The sequence below is a fragment of the Phyllostomus hastatus genome, unplaced genomic scaffold (assembly GCF_019186645.2).
Source record: "Phyllostomus hastatus isolate PE091 unplaced genomic scaffold, TTU_PhHast_1.1 phas_contig_40, whole genome shotgun sequence".
NCBI classification, from domain to species: Eukaryota; Metazoa; Chordata; class Mammalia; order Chiroptera; family Phyllostomidae; genus Phyllostomus; species Phyllostomus hastatus.
In genome coordinates, this window is record NW_025333872.1 from 630,629 (window position 1) to 648,710 (window position 18,082).

The window sequence follows — 18,082 nt, forward strand, 5'->3', positions numbered from 1 at the left end:
AGAGTCAGAGTTCATGTCGGCAACTCTGAAGCCGGCCCCATCCTCAGGTGCAAGGGCAGGGTCTGGGTCTGGGCCCGTGAGGACACAGGCTTTCCCGTATGGCTGGTGGGGCTCCTGGCTCCACGTGGGTCTGGGCAAAGCTGGGTTTTGGCGGCCAGAGCCCAGCCAGCCCTCCTGTCCCTCCCTCCCTCCCTCCATCCCTCCCTCCCTCCCTTCCTCCCTCCCTCCTTTCCCCTTTTCATTCCTCTCCCTGTCTCCCTCTCAGTCTCTGTCTCTCAAAATTTTATTTTTAATTTCAATTGCTTATGTGATTTAAATTTTTAAAAATTCAGGAACATCTCCCTCCTTGTCCCCAGCCTCTCAGTTTCCTCCCACAGGCAACCAGTTTTACCACTTGCACATGTAACTTCCCAGAGCTACTGCAGTCCCAGAAGAGGAGGCCTTCCTGCCCTGGCTGCTGCCACGGAGTCCGTGAGAAAGCTCGTGATGAGGGCCAGAGACAGAGCGGTTCTGAAGTTTCCCCTTGACTGCACCACCTTGTAGAAGATGGAATTATGGGCGCTGCTAATCCTGAGCAGGTTCTGCAGGAGACAAGTGAGTGGAAAAGCTGGGGTGTCTGTGAAGGGGTTGTAACCATCGAAGGAGCAAAAGCAGATCACTGTCACTTCTGAGGGGCCTTTTTCCAAGAGGTATTTGATATATCTCGCTAAACTATCTGAAGAAGAATAAGCTATGTGATTGGTAGCACGCAGTTGTTAACAGCAGAGAGTTATGAATTGCATTACTTACAGATTAACCAGGATGAAGAAGATGAAGATTAAAACTCATTTATCTGGTTCTGGCCAAGATGGAGGCATAGGTAGAGACCCTTTGCTTCCTCGCACAACCAAAAGGAGGATAACAACCAATATGAAATCAATAAACAACCAAAAGTGCCAGAAAATCAAACTGCATGGAACTCCGACAACAAAGGAATTAAAGAAAAAATCAAACAGAACAACCAGACCCATCAGGCAGCAGACCGAGCTTTCTGACTCAGAAAAACCGTGGTGACACGGCATGCCATGGGATCGGGGCTGGGTGCCGAGCTGGTGGGCTGCACATGATGGGCTGACTTAAGGGGACTCAGAGGTGGCTGTGGGCTACAGTGGTTGCGGCCATAGGAGAAGCTCCCAGTCTCCAATGAGAGCCCCTTGAAAAGTGCGCTAGATACAAGGTGAGCCGCACTGTTCCCCCTCTGGCCCCTCCCCCACAGGCAGCGCCACAGTGCAGCAAGGAGGGTTGCCCTGCCCCGGTGACTACCTAAGGCCCTGCCCCCTTACAACTTATCAGCTGCACCTAGACAAAAAAATATGGCCCAAATGAAAGAACAGAGCAAAACCTCAGAGAGCTAAGTGAGGAGGAGAGAACCAACATATCTGATGGACGATTTAAAGCCCTGATAATCAAAATGCTCACAGATCTGATTGAGCTTGGTCAAAAAATGAAAAAACAAATGAAGGATACCCAAAGTGAAATAAAGCAAAATATTCAGGGAACAACAGTTGTTGCGGGCCACCCTGCCTGGTCTCAGGAAGCTGTAACCCCCCGTGACTTAGGCTGAGTGAAAGACCTCCAGACCAGGAGCCGCTGAAGGAGACAAAACGTATTTCCCTGGCATGAACGGCAGTCAATGACAGGTAACAATTCTCTTGGATAGAGAATGAATCTAAGACAGATGCGTTCACGAAGGAATGACAGGGACAAAACTCATGGGGCTGTGGAAATAACGGGGTGATCGACATCAATCACCAATTTTGCCAATGCCTGAGTCCTTGAGAAATCCAAGTCTCCCAGCTGCCTTTGTCTCCTCTGCCCACCTCAGGCCCATTGGAAGTAACAGGGGCGGTACAGTCCAGACCAGAAACGACGGACTCCCAGGTTAATCAGGCCTAAGACATAGAATATGAAAGACCCTGTGAAATCTGCTTGCTGGAGGATGCTCTTTAGTTAGAATGTAAAGTCACAGGCAGGAAACAGAACTAAGCATTAAGTCCTGTAGTCTTTTTAAATGATAAAACGCTAAAACCTCTGACTTATGATCCCAGTAGGAAATCTGCCAGCACCTTTCAAAAGCTAACTACTTGTAATTTGCGAACTGTATTGATATTCAAGAATAAAACTCTGCTTGTGCAGGAGGACAGCGTGCTCCCCACATGAGGAGTGGCCATGGCGCCCTCCGGGAGAGAGGGTGGCCTAGGTGCTCCCCACGTGAGGAGTGGCTCTGCTGTCCTGATCCCCCCACAGGACCTGGTTGTCTCATGCATGTTTTTCTCGTGTTTTGACAAACCATCCGCAGCATTCTGTGCTCACTGCAGGCAGGTGGGCACGCAACAGTGATGGGAAGGAAACCAGGATTCAAGCAAATGATCTGGAACAAAAGGAAAAAATAAACATCCATCCAGAACAAATGAAGAAATAAGAATTCAAAAAAGTGAAGAGATTTACAAACCTCTGGGACAACCTGAAGTGTTCCAATATCTGAATTATAGGGGTGCCAGAAAAAAGAAGAGAAAGACCAAGAAATTAAAAACTTATTTGAACAAATAATGAAGGAAAATTTCCCCAATCTGGCAAAGGAAATAGACTTCCAGAAAGTCCAGGAAGCTCAGAGAGTTCCAAAGAAGTTGGACCCAAGGAGAAACACACCAAGGCACATCATCATTGAGTTACCCAAGATTAAAGATAAAGAGAGAATCCTAAAAGAAGCAAGAGGAAAGGAGAGAATTGCCTATAAAGGAGTTCCCATTAGACTATCAGCTGATTTCTTAAAAGAAACCTTGCAGGCAAGAAGGGTCTGGAAAGAAGTATTTGAAGTCATGAAAGGCAAGGACCTACATCCAACATTACTCTATTCAGCAAAGCTTTCATTTAGAGTGGAAGGACAGTTAAAGTGTTTCCCAGATAAGGTCAAGTGAAAGGAGTTCATCATCATTAAGCCCTTATTATATGAAACATTAAAGGGACTTATCTAAGAAAAAAAGATTAAAAGTATGAACAGTAAAATGACAACAAACTCACACCTATCAACAAATGAACCTAAAAGAAAAGAAAAACGATGAAAACAAAAACTAAACAAACAACCAGACAGGAACAGAATCAGAGAAATGACATCACATGGAGGGAGTTCAGTAGGGAGGGGAAAGGGAGGAATAGGGGGGAAAAGTACAGGGAAGAAGCAGCATGGTTAGTAGGCATAAGGTAGACAGGGAGAGAGAAAAAATTGTATGGAAAACAGAAGACTCAGAGAACTTATATGTACAACCCATGGACTTGAACTAAGGGGGTCGGGAATGCTGGAGGGTTGGGGGGCAGGGTGGAGGGGCAATAGAGGGGGAGAAATTGGGGAAACTAATAGCATAATCAATAAAAAATATTTCAAAACTCATTTATCTGGCATACTTTGTATGTTTTTTTAACGATGATGATTTGGAACTCCAACTTTACTTTTTTTATTGATTCTAGAGAGAGGGGAAGGGGAAGAGAGAGGGAAAGAATCATTGATGTGAGAGAAACATTGATCAGTTGCCTCTCATACATGCTCCAACCGAGGACTGAATTTGCAACGCGGGCATGTGTCCTGACCAGGAATCAAACTGGCAACCTTTGGGTTTACAGGATGACGCCCAACCAGATGAGCCACACCAGCCAGGGCTGTGTTGTATGCGTTGACTAAAACTTAGCAACCATTGAAAACCCAGCACTGGTGTGTGCATGCTTATGTGTGTGTCCCCTTTCCATACGAATGGTAACATACCGTTCACACAAGTCTAGGCCTCATTTTTAAAAGTTTGTTTATTAAATACTGAGCAGATAGATACAAAAATAGTAGCTATACAACATATATAAATTCTTTTAAAAATCACAATGCAGTAAGCCACCTGGTACCCACCACCTGTCCCAGGCAAAGGAGCAGAGCTTTGAAAATCCTCTCTGTGGCCCTCCGCCACCCCAGGTCTTCTTCCCCTAAATACTACCCTGAACGTTATGGTTACCATGCCCTTGTTTTATTTATGTTTATGTCACCACTGTATAAATGTTGTGTGGTTTCTCAGCTTTTTCAATTTTGAAGAGAAGAAAGTATGTATTGCATGGAGTCTTCTATCACTTCCTTGTCTCCCCCTCCCAGCCACGGGTCCTGAGACTCAGTCGTGCTGGGACACACGACTGCGGAGAGTTCCTTTCCACTCCAGTCCGGAGTTCCTGGTATTAAGATAACACAATTAATTACTATTTAAGGACATGTGTGTTGCTTCCAATATTTTGCTTCTAGAAACAGCACTGGTGTGAGTGTTCTTTTCAATTACAGTTGATGTTCAATGTTAGTTTCAGATGTATAGTGGTTAGACATTTATATAACTTACCAAGTGTTTCCCTCGGTAAATCTAGTGCCCACCAGGCACCACACAGAGTTATCACAATATTATTGACTACATTGCCTGTGCTGGACTTCACATCCCTGGGACTACTCTGTAACTGCCAGCTGGTGCTCCTAATCCCTTCATCTCTCACCCAGTCCCCTGAGCCCCCTCCCATCTGGCAACCATCGTTCTATTGTCTGTGTCTATGAGCCTGTGTCTATTTTGATTGTTCAATTATTTTTATTTTTGTTTTTTAGATTCTACATATAAGTGAAATCATATGGTATTTGTCTTTCTTTGTCTGACATTCCATCCACATTTTTCAAATGGTAATACTTCATTCTTTTTATGGCCAAATAATATTCCATTGTGTGTATGTGCCGTGTCTTCTTTATCCAGTCATCTGCTGCCCAGCACTTAGGGTTTCCCCAGGCGTTTGCAGGGTCTGAGGGAACACACATTGCCAACCAGTGTGTTTGAGAGCTCTCTGCGCCACTTCCTCACCAACACTTGAAGTACCAGTTTTTAAAATTTCCCGAACTGATACATGTGAAATTGTAATTCCTGGTGATTTAAAATTTCATTTCCCTGATTATACACATCGCATTTTTACTTAAAACATATTTTGATGATTGTTGCATATCAGAATGATGAGAAACTTCCTCCCCTTTTCCCTTCAGTTTTATCGAGAAATAACTGACATATGTCACTGTGTATATTTTTAAAATATATTTTTATTGATTATGCTATTACAGTTGTCCCACTTCCCCCACTTTATTCCCCTCCACCCTGCATACCTCTCCCACCCACATTCCCCCCCTTTAGTTTATGTCCATGTGTCATACATATAAGTTCTTTGGCTTCTACATTTCCCATACTATTCTTACCCTCCTCCTGTCTATTTTCTACATACCATCTATGCTACTTATTCTCTGTACCTTTTCCCCCTCTCCCCTGCTCCCACTCCCCCACTGATAACCTTCCATGTGATCTCCATTTCTGTGGTTCTGTTCCTGTTCTAGTTGTTGCTTAGTTTGCTTTTGTTTTTTCTTTTAGGTGTGGTTGTTAATAATTGGGAGTTTGCTGTCATTTTACTGTTCATAGTTTTGTTCTTCCTCTTTTTCTTAGATAAGTCCCTTTAACATTTCATATAATAAGGGCTTGGTGATGATGAGCTCCTTTAACTTGACCTTATCTGGGAAGCACTTTATTTGCCCTTCCATTCTAAATGATAGCTTTTCCGGATACAGTCATCTTGGATGTAGGTCCTTGCCTTTCATGACTTCAAATACTTCTTTCCAGACCCTTCTTGCCTGCAAGGTTTCTTTTGAGAAATCACCTAACAGTCTTATGGGCAGTCCTTTGTATGTAATTCTCTCCTTTTCTCTTGCTTCTTTTAGGATTCTCTCTTTATCTTTAATCTTGGCTATTGTAATTATGATGTGCCTTGGTGTGTTCTCCTTGGGTCCAACTTCTTTGGAACTCTCTGAGCTTCCTGGACTTTCTGGAAATCTATTTCCTTTGCCAGACTGGGGAAGTTCTCCTTCATTATTTGTTCAAATACGTTTTCAATTCCTTGCTCTTCCCCTTCTCCCTCTGGCACCCCTATGATTTGGATGCTGGAACATTTAAAGATGTCCTGGAGGTTCCTAAGCCTGTCCTCATTTTTTTTAATTCTTGTTTCTTCATTCTTTTCTGGTTGAATGTTTCTTTTTTCCTTGTGCTCCAAGCCATTGATTTGAGTCCTGGTTTCCTTCCCATCACTGTTGGTGTCCTGTACATTAGTGTTATTTGACTTTTTTTTACCTTCATTCTTTGGTCTATGGTCTCTGATTTGTGACCATATTCAACCAATTCTGTGAGCATCCCGATTACCAGTGTTTTTAACTGTGTACCTGATAGGCTGGCTATCTCTTCGTCACTTAGTTGTATTTTTTTCTGGAGCTTTGATCTGTTCTTTCATTTGGGCCATTTTTTTTTATCTCAGCACACCTGTTACATAGTAAGGGGAGGGAGCCATAGGTTTTCATCAGGCCAGGTCAATCTGTGTGGCTGTGTTTTGACACCGTATGTAGGGGAGGGATCCCAAGAGGGAACAATGGTGCTTGCTCCACTCTCTGCCAGCTTTCAGTCACTTCCCCGCTACCCACAGTCAAATTGGGCCCTTCTGGTGCTAATTCCCAGGTGGGTGGGTTTGTGTACATTCTAAGACCCTGTGGGTCTCCCCAGCAAACTCTCCTGTGAGGCTGGGAGTTCCTCCTACTGCTGCCTGTATGCCCACAGGTATTCTCAGTGGGGGCTTTGCAGCTTTTTTTACCCTTGCTGGGACCCTGGGTTGCACAGTCTGTCTCACTCCCAGATGATTCTCCTGGTTTATCTGCATGCGAATGTGGGACTGCCCAGTCCACCAGCCACTGCCTCACCCAGTCCACCTTGCTGCGAGTCCTCTGTGCCCCAGCTGCCAGTCTGGATGAACGTTTCTTCTTTAATTCCTTGGTTGTTGGACTTGCATACAGTTAGATTTTCTGTCAGTTCTCATTGTCTTCTGTTTTTAAAGTTGTCCTTTTGGTTGTGCGAGGAGGCACAATGTGTCTACCTATGTCTCCATCTTGGCCAGAAGTCTCATTGTATAATTTAAGGAGTACAGTATGACGATTTGATTTATGTATATTGTGGAATGATTACCACAATAGGTTCAGCTAATATCAATCTTTCCATATAGATGCAATATAAAGAAAAAAGAAAAAATATTTTCTTTGTGATAAACACTCTTAGAATTTACTCTTAACTTTCCTGTATTTTCTACAGCAGTATTAGTTATAGTCACTATATTATACTATATTTCTAGTACTATTTTTTATCTCATATCTGGAAGTCTGTACCTTTTGACCACCATCCTCCAGTTTCCCCTCCCACGCCCTTCCTCTACTAACTACAAGTTTGATCTCTTTTTCTTTTTTTAAAGTTCTTATTTATTTATTTTGAGAGAGAGAGAGAGAGAGAGAGAGAGAGAGAGAGAGAGAGAGAGAGACATCAATGTGTGGTTGCTGGGGGTTATGGCCTGCAACCCAGGAATATACCCTGGCTGGGAATCGAACCTGCGACACTTCGGTTCGCAGCCCGCGCTCAATCCACTGAGCTACGCCAGCCAGGGCCTGATCTCTTTTTCTATGTGCTTTGTTTTTGTTTTTAGAAATCACATATAGAGAGATCATACAGTATTTCTCTTTCTGTCTTATTTCACTTAGCATAATGCCTTCAAGTTTCATCCATGTTATTGCAAATCATAGGATTTCCTCATGTTTTTTAATTGCCAAATAATATTCCGTGTGTGTGTATCACACCCTTTTTATCATTCATCCATTGATGAACACTTAGGATGTTTCCATGTCTTGGTTGTTGTAAACAGGGTCACTATGAACATGGGATTGCAGGTCTCTTTTTGAGTTGGTGCTTTTATTTCCTTTGGATACATTCCCAGGAGTGGGATTGCAGGATCATAGGGTCACTCTGTTTTAATTTTTTGAGGATCCTTTATACTGTTTTCCACAGTGGCGGCACCAATTTACCAAACCAAACAACATGCACTAGGGTTTCTTTTTTTCTGCATCTTTGCCAGCATTTGTCGTCTCTAGTATATTTTAAACATATTTTATTTATTTATTTTTAGAGAGCGGAGAAAGGAGGGAGAAAGAGAGGGAGAGGAAAATCAATGCATGGTTGCCTCTCACTTGTCCCCTACTGGGGACCTGGTCCATGACCCAGGCATGTGCCCTGACTGGGAATTGAACCAGTGACCCTTTCGTTCGCAGGCCAGTACTCAACTCACTGAGCCAGGATCTCTTGTATTTTTAATGATGGCCATTATAACAAGTGTGAGGTGATATCTCATCATGGTTTTAATTTGCATTTCCCTAATGGCTAATGATATGGAGTATCTTTTCATGCACCTGTTGGCCTTTCATATATCTTCTTTGGAGAAAAGTGTGTTCAGGTCCTTTGCCCATGGATAGTGCTTCTCTTTCACAGTGTACTCCTCCCATCTTGGGCTGGGAGGGTTCCATCAGATGCAAATCTGACTGATTTAACCAGTTCCTTACTGGTAGATATTGAGTTGTCTCTAGTCTTTTACAGGCAATTCTGCAATGCACAGCTTTGTATCCAGATAGTAAGTATGTCTGTTCCTGGGGGAATCTATAGACAGGTTTCTCGCACAGGGACATCCAGAGAGGTTTAGATGAAAATGAGAGACAGTCTTTGCTCCCTTCTGGCCCTGCACCTGTATATATTCAGCAAATTCTCTTAATTCCTTGAGTCCCCCAAGGCGGGAACTGGATCTGCCTGCCTGTTTCCACACACCATGTTTTCCCCCTCCCTTCCCTCTGCACCAACCCAGAACCAACCTGTGACCCCTACACTTCTATCCCCAAAGAACATGGGGGTGGAGGGCAGGCGTGCTCCCTGCCCTGACACCTCCTTCTACCACCAGCCCCATCTCCACATTAGTATTCCCAGAGGGGCTGGCTGGGCCTGGTCCTGAAGGAGGGAAAGAAGCTGACTGCTGCCCTCAGAGAGTGTCTAGTCTGGGACAGAGTGACACAGACCCAAAGCCAACCAGAATGACTAGTACAGATCCCAGTCCAGCACCTACTAGCTGTCCAGTCAGGGCAAACCCCCATGTCCCTGAGCCTTGCTTCTTTAAAAAATGGAGACAGTTCCATTTTTAGTTTTTTGAGGAAAACTAAAGGGTTAGGGTTAATTGAGGAAATTTGATACTGTTTTCCACACTGCATTCCCACCAACAGTGCACTAGGAATCCCTTTTCTCCACACCCTCACCAGCACTTGTTGTTTGTTGATTTATTAATGATGGCCATTCTGACCGGTGTGAGGTGATATCTCATTGTGGTTTTAATTTGCATCTCTCCAATGGCTAGTGGTGCTGAGCATCCTTTCATATGTCTCTGGGCCCTCTGTATGTCCTCCTTGGAGAAGTGTCTGTTCAGGTCCTTTGCCTATTTTTTAATTGGATTGTTTGTCTTCCTGGAGTAGAGTCGTGTGAGTTCTTTATACATTTTGGAGACGAAACCCTTGTCTGAGGTATCATTGGCAAATATATTTTCCCATACGGTTGGTTCCCTCTTCATTTTGCTAATGTTTTCTTCAGCTGTGCACAAGCTTTTTAATTTGATGAAGTCCCATTTGTTGATTCTTTCCTTTATATCCCTTGCTCTAGGGGAATATTGGTGAAGATATTGTTGCATGGGATATCTGAAATTTTCTTGTCTGTGTTCTCCTCTAGGACTTTTATGGTGTTGTGACTTATATTATACCCTAATAATCCTGAAACACCAATCCATAAGAACCTATGCACCCCAATGTTCATAGCAGCACAATTAACAATACCCAAGTGCTGGAAGCAACCTAGGTGCCCATCAGTAAATCAGTGTAAAAAAAAATGATGGTACATTTACACAATGGAATTCTATGCAACAGAAAGAAAGAAGGAGCTCCTACCCTTTCTAACAGCATGGATGGAACTGGAGAGCATTATGCTAAGAGAAATAAGCCAGGCAGTGAAAGAGAAATACCATATGACCTCACCTATAAGTGGAACCTAATCAACAAAACAAGCAAGCAAAATACAACCGGAGACAAGGAAGTAAAGAACAAACCATCTGTAACCAGAAGGGAGGAGAGAGGGAGATAATGGGGCAAAGAGGGAAAGGGTCATCAAGAAACATGAGTAAAGGACCCATGGACAAAGACAATGGTGGGGAGGATTGAATGTGGGACTTGGGGTGGGTAGGGCAGGGGAGGGTAATGGCAGAAATGGGGACAACTACACAGAAATAAAAAAAAGGGGGAAGAAAAAATGTTACATAAATTAACAGGCAATTCTTACAACTCATTTACAAAATAATCCTAATCTCAATAAAAACTGTATGCTCTGCTCAATTAAAAAAAACAGGACTGAAACATTCCTCTGGGGCTTGGAGTACAGGGGCCGGTATTTTCAAAGCACCTCACACTCATGCACTTGAATGTCATAACTTTCCTTGTTCTGGAGAATCCTTTTAGTTCAAGGACACCATGAAGGTGCTGTGATAGATGCAGATTCAGGGTCTGCGAGCACCTGGAGGAAGGGGAGGGACGCCCAAACTGGAGAGCTTCCTAGGGGAGCAGATATTTGAGCTGCGTCTGTCTAGACAGGCATCGTTTAAGCAAGTGGGCAATCTCTCCTGAGATCCCGGAAATCAGAAGTGTGGAGGGGAAGGTACAAATGCTGCCATGTGCCTGAGGACTAGTGAGTAGTTTGGGGAGAGACATAGAAGGTAAAGGGGGTGGGACTGAGCGACAGACAGGTGGCTGCAGCCCCATTTGGAGGCCTAAATGGGCAAAATGAGGTCCTAGGGTGGACCCAGCAATCTGGTTTTCACCAGCAATTCCAAACACGCACACTCATGTTTGAGAATTGCTGTTTTCAACAGAGTGAGGAGGCGCAGACAGGGTGGAGAGATGTGGGGTCAGTGGAGCTGGACCTGGTTACAGGAGGACCCAGCAGCTGGCCTGCATGCAGGGCTTTTCCTCTGGGAAGAAGTATGAGAAGAGCATTGTATTGCATTTGACACAGGACACCACCCCCACTCTTCTTTGACCTGGTGTTGAAGGTGCACGGACTCCCAAGGCTGGATGTGGGGGGCGGCACAATGCACATGAAAGGGAAAGGCAAACTGCATACACTCTCTGGGAAGTTTGGGAGCTGATCTGGAGCGTGGGGAGCCCTGGCTGGTTAAGTGGCTATAGCAACCATTTTCCATCTAGTGCACTAGACTCACTGGACTCAATCTTCCCACAGGTCAGGTGGGTTGGAGCTGTCATCATATTGTCATGCCCCTTTCACGCAGAAACTGAGCCTCAGAGATGCTGAGTAACTTGTGCAAGGTCACACAGCTGGGAAGTGGTGGGTCTGGGAGTCATGTCCAGCCACCTGATTCTGGAGCCCACACAGTGTTCCTCCCTCCCTCTCCCACTCCCCACCCCGTAGCTATCGCAGTTACATGTCTCAGACCAAAAGGTGCAAACAGATACTCGTGACATTCCTCTTCTTACCCTTGCATCCCAGTTTCCCTTCCTAGAGAGGAAACAAATAAGACTTGTTTCTTATAACTAACTCTAGACTGTTCTATGCACATACAAATACATACATTCTACAGATATTCTCCCCTGCTCTTCCAGACAACATATGGTAGCACCCTATAGTCCTGTTTTGTGCCCCATTTTTTTCTTTCTTCATTCAGTGTTTCTGGTCGGTGTTTCCCTGTCAGTTCACAAAGGGCTTTTTTTTTTTCATTCTTTCTGGCCCATCTCTCTTTGGCAGTGAATCAGAGCTTCCGAACCTATGCAGCTATAAACCATTCCGAACAGCCAGGGCCTCACCTCATGGTGCATGAGCAGAAACATCTGTTGAAAAACTGCGGGCCACACTCCGCACCATTCATTATATCTTCCCCAAATCTATTCATAAATTTAATGGTAAAAATACTTATACCTTCTGTAGTCCAACCCCCACCCCCAGCACCTTCTCCCATAGACTCTGGTTATCTGGTAAATGATCTGTCTTCTGGGTACTGCTCTGGGAGGGCGCAGGCTGTATTTCAAACCACAGCAGGTAGACACCCAAACCAATGAGTTGTACACACTCTTCCCATGATTTGCCATTTACCTTCACAGGACATTTCCTCATTTGGTGCTCAAAACCACTTTGTGTCAGCCTGGCAGAATTGTCCCCACTTTACAGATGGGCAAACTGAGGCTCAGAGACACCCTGCCTTGCCTTCGGCCATAGTTGGCCATGGCCTTGCATGCTGAGGAAGAGGGGAAACCCAGGGCTCCTGACTGTCAGCACAGCCCTGCTCCCCTTGGGCCACACTGCCTCCCAGCGGCTGTTGAAATGCAATGAACAGAAATGCAATTTACTTTCTGGTTGATTTTCCATACACAGAAATACTAATGGCACGTGGCCTTCAAAGCCTGTTTTTGCCAACAAAGATTAGACTATCTGGCCAACATTTTTTGAGTCCTTACACAGTCTAGTCTCTACATGTATTAGCTCATTTGCTTCTCAGAAACAGGAGGGGTAGGTGCTGTTACTATGCCCATGGTGCAGATGAGGGTAAATGACTAATAAATAGCAGGGCTGGGATTTAAACCCACATTCTTAACACCCCTACACATTGCTTTCGATACATGATACTAATAAATTATCGTTACGATATTATTTCAAGCCTCCTGAAATAGTGGCTATCTCCTTGGTATTTCAGGGATGACAGGAAGTTCCTTCACCCTTACAAAGCTTAGTGCTGTGTGATTGCACAAGAAGCGCTACGTGCCCTTGGCTGGCAGCCTTGATCTTGATGAAACAACATACTCCCAGGTATTTCGCAACCCAAATGCTCAGGCCTGCTTTACCTGACATAAGCAATTCCTTCTCTTTCTGTAGTTCTTATAAAAACAAAAGTTTTCCCCCAAATGCATCATTACATCGCACTATTAAATGTGTCTTCACAATCCTCACGCTCACTGCTGCCCCTGCTTTACAGATTCCGAGAGGGCCTCAGCTCCCACCTCTCTGCACTCCCGAGCTCATCCTGCCACCATGCTGGGTGCTTTTGCCACGTGCTTGCCCAGCCCACCATGCCCTGGCCTCCCTGTTCCTTGTCCTCCTCTCCCATGATCTCATCTCCCCTGGATCAGCAGCTCCGCCCCACATTCAAGCTCCAGGCCCTCCAAGGATACCAAGTTCAAACTTCATTATGGCTTGTTCCTTCAAGCCTACACTCCATGGGCCTCACAGTCTGCAGACCTCACTGCCCCCTTCAAATCCCTCCTCCCCTCCTAACCCAGTCTCAACTCCACGGTCAGTTATTACAACTCCTTTCCTGTCTACACCCTCCCCCCTCACACCTTGAGCTTGCTAGATCATGTCACTGCACAAACCCCAAGCAGTTAACTCCATCTCTCCGCTACTCCACCTGCTCTGCTGTACATCCATTTGTTTATTCTGCTTCATTCTGCCTCTGCCCTCCCCCCCTCCACGGTGTCAGCCCCACGAGGCGGGGTCTGGGTCTTCTGTCCACCCTGAGAGGAGTGCCTGGTGCACAGTGGGTACGTATTTGGTGAATGTGCATGTTTGTTGAATGAATTTCAGAGCATGGGAAAAGGTCTGAGAGCAAGTTTACAATACTATCTGGGGGAAAGGTAAAAGACGAAAGTCACATTTTGTCCAAGGGGGGCCAGAGGAGGGTCAGAGGGCAGGACAAGGAGCACAAGCCTGGGGACTCCTCAAGTCTGCCCCAGGAGAGGCTGCTATTCCCTCCTAACTGGCTCTCTTTGGTCTGCGGGGTGGGGACTTGAAAGAGTTCTTTGTCCTGAAACCCAAATTCCAGGATTCTGAACTTTAGCTGAACTTGGTGGTCTTGGTAACTTAAGCTTCTGAGATGATGTTTGGGTGGCTGTGATTAGCAAGAACATCTAAGGCCAGGAGTGACCTGACCAGCCACCCCTCCCACCCCCAAACTTTACAAGCAGGAATTGAAGCTGAGACAGGACACGTGGGCACTGACGGCAGAGCCGGGACTGGAGCGCAGGGCTCCTGCCCCGAAGTCCGGGGTCCTCTGCTGCTGCCTGCTATACCACCTCCCTCTGCCGTCACAGGCAGTCACTTGCCCAATTGTCCCTACATTAAAAGAAGCAAATGTGTTGTGCAAGCCACACTGAAAGTCATATGAAACACGCTGTGGAAGAGCTTCCAGGGCCTGGCAGGGCGCCAGCTCCTGTAGGAGGTGCTAACCCCAGGACACACCGGTCTCAGGCTTGCGCTCACACTCGGTCCGAGTCTCCACAGCCGCCCCCTGAGGCGGCTACTCCATGGATCCCATTGTGTTTCCAGTGAAACTGAGACTCAAGGAGGACACACAACTACGCGCAAAGTTAGAAAGTGGCAGAGACTAAATTCAAACCCCATGTGATTAGAGAGTCTGTGCTTATAACCTTTACTCCCCTGGGCTTAAATGCCCCACCAAAATGACTTTCCACTTTAAGGAATCTTTTTCCTTAAAAGATTTGAGTTCTGGTGATAAAATACTCCCAACCTTGTGAAATAGGACGCTTATTAAGTTGGCATTTCAGACCTAATTCTGAGGGGTTAGTAGCGGGAATCGAGAAAGGGAGCTGACGCTGGCCAAGCCCCAGGGGCGCCAGGTGCCTCCTGCACGTCAGCTGCAGTTCACTCTCACCGTGGGCCGGGGTTGGGGGCCTGGGTCGCGGGCAGCGAGTCGGCCAAGCGGGATGCCAAGCTCGCGTGTTCCACCCCATCAAGAGGCTTCCCAAGGCCGCGTTACACGGGACGAGGTTAAACATCACCACCAAGGCATTTCCGAGTCAGAAGCTTGGAGTCAGAAGCAGTCCCGCAAGTCCCGGCAAGGCTCTCTGACCATCGCGTTCTTTCCTTGTGTCGCTGGAGAACGCGAAAATATTGTGCAGCCTGGAGTTTGCTCTGAGAGAGGTAAAAAGATTTTGAACTATCATCAAGTTTTGATTCCAAAAATGGAGACAACTTGTTCTAATTTGCAAGGCCTTGAGTTAATACATGCTTTTAAACTGAATTGTCCACAGAACTCCGAGTTTGGCCATTTGTCTTTTTAAAGATCAGTGAACTAATGTGAGGTTTCTAAACACAGGCAGCCCAGGGTGACAGAAAGAACCCTGGCCCAGGAGCCCTGGGTCCTGGGCCCTGCTCTGACATGCACTTGCTGTGTGACCTTGAGCTGGTCACCTCCCACCTCTGGGCCTCAGCACCATGAAATCACAGGGCTCGGCCCTGAGGAACCCTCTGTTCCCCTCGAGACCTGGAGTTCTAGGACAGGAACATGGGCTCCGGTGTCAGACACTGGAGCTTGAACCCCTGTTTCATCACTTACTAGCTAGTAAGTGAACCAGTTGGACAAGTTGCTCAACTACTCTGCGATTTAATTTCTTCATATGTAAGACAGAGATGGGTAATACCTGTGTCACAGGTATTGCGAAGAGTAAACGAGCGAATTCATATACTTGGCTTGGCATACTGCCCGGCACAAACAGAAGGTGTACTCAGTACTCAGCAGTCACAACAACGATGCGGGTTCTGTGTGTGTTATTTAAAAATCAATAAAACCACTATGCTGCACACCTAAAACGAATATAAAATAATAGTGAATATAAACTATAATTGAAAAACATTTTTAAATCAATAAAGAATCATGTCATAAAAATATGAACTCCCCCCAGTAAATATTTATTGAGCACATATTCTTCATTTCAGTGAACACTTTCGGTTGGCTGTGCAAACCATTCCAGGCCTTTCTCTGCCATCTCCAACCGCAGAGCCTGGAAATCCAGATCCCAGTCTTGCTCAAAGCTTGGGATGGCCATGTGATCCATGTTTTGGCCTGGAAACATAGGCTACTGGTGGCTTCTAGGGACCATCACCAGAGGAGGGCCCCTTGCCACTGTCCCTTCTGTTTCTTCCCACCTTAAATATAAATATTATATGTGGAGCAGTGGCAGCCATCTTGTGACTATGAGGCACAATCACACAGAGGAAAAGTCAACGAGCCAGGCATGTCTGAGTGGAAGGCTGGGAAGAGCCCGGGCCCTGGGTGAACAGAACAGAGACACCAACCACCGCAGCTGCTGGCTGTTAGACTTCTCCCTATGTGAAAATACGAACGGTTTACTTAAGCCGCTGTCAGCCAGGCTTCCTGTTCCTTGTGGCTGAGCCCATCCTCTCTCATACCTCATTCAGCAAACGTTTATTAAGTTTCTACTCATGCTAGGCACCATTCCAGGTATTAGGTTTTACAGCCTATTCAGGCAGACAGTCAAGTCCTTTAAAAAATGCAATAAAACATGTAACAGGTGGTACAATTGAAGTATTTATGTGGTAGCATGAAGGCATGAAGGAAGGAGATTATTCCTTCTAGACTGTAAATGCTTTCAGAACAGATACTTTGTTCTTCTTACCAATCCATCTCCAGCCCCTCACCTAGCATATAGTCAAAGCTCAGTTTGTTCAATGCAGTAACTGTTAGTGCTGCTCACCCTGCACAAAGGATGATCTCACTTTTGTGCCCTTGTGAAGTTAGGTGTGGCTATGTGACCTGCTTTAGCCAATGAAATGTGAGCAGAACTGGTGCATGTTAATTTCAAGGGGAAGCAGATAAGAGCTGGTACAGATCTCTATGCTCTTTCCCCCTGCTGCCATGGCCAGTGAAAATCAACCCTCATGTTCCAAGCTACTGGTAGTTGAAGATTGTTACTGGAACATAAGCTAGTCAAACCTGATGGACTAACCCAATGGATGAATCATTAATTAAATGAATTTATAACTAGATAATGGCAGTGTTGGGAATGGATTAAAGGGGTAAGGAGACCCAAGCGGGGAGTCTGAGACAGACACCCCTGGTTCCCTCCCCTGTGCAGACTGCTCCTTCGCCCTCCTCTCCCTCCTGCTGGCAAGCCTGCATCCCACTACAGAGAAAGCAAATGCCCTCTGATGGTTTTTCCAGCCTCCCCTGCAGCTAAGGCATGGCTGTGTGACCCAGTGCTGGCCAGCGGACCCTGAGGAAAAGTCTCTTGGAGAGCTTTCTGGGAAGAGTTTTTTCTCCTCATTATTTAGGCTACTCTACAGTGAGTTTTCTGCTACTTGCTTGGGAAAGTACCCCAACTGATACAGTGTTGCTAGCTACAATGTTGCAGGAATCCTCCTGAGAGATGAGCACAGCCTTTCCTAGAAAGCATAGAGAAGGGAGGAAGCTAAGGAAAACTAGAAAGAACTATTAGGATTTGGTGGTTGATTGGGTATAGGGGTTGAGCTGTGTGCTGTGCAGAGGAAAAGGTCTAAAGCCTCAGACATAATGTTAAGGATCCCAGTGTGAGACACATAATGAAAACACCAACTGTACAAGGTATCCCACACATGCAAGGGCCCGTGTGTGCTGTGGAGGGGGGGAGGGGAGGTTAGGGGAGGGGAGGGAAGAGGGAGGGAGGGGGCAGGGACGGGGGGAGGGACAGAAGGCTGGGTCTGGGACCAAATTTTATTGCCAGTGTTTTGCAAATAATCTTTGCCTTACAACTTTTATTTTTGACTTTGTTTCAATCATTTTTCATGTATTAGATGGAAAGGCAATAGAAGACAACTTAGTTCAATACCAAATATACCTAAAATGTAAACACCATTTAAATATGGCTACTTAACATACTATTAGGTGGACATACTGTAGGTCAGGGGTCCCCAACCCCCAGGCTACAGACCTGTGGGGGGCCACACAGCAGGATGTGAGCAGTGGGAGAGCAAGCAAGCAAAGCTTTGCTACAATTACTGCCTGAGCTCTGCCCCCTGTCTTCCTCCCCCAGCCCCACCACCACCCCACCTCCATGGAAAATTTATCTTCCACAAAACTGGGGCCAGGGACCACTGCTGTGGGCCATTCCCTTACTTTCAGGTGCTATGGGCTTTCTGTGCTTACATATTTAAGATAGCACAGTGATGAGCTCTTTTGGCTAGAGCTTTTCCTGTGCCTTAGATTATCTCCCTCGAATACATTTCCAGAAGTAGAATAACTAATTTAAAGACAAACTAGA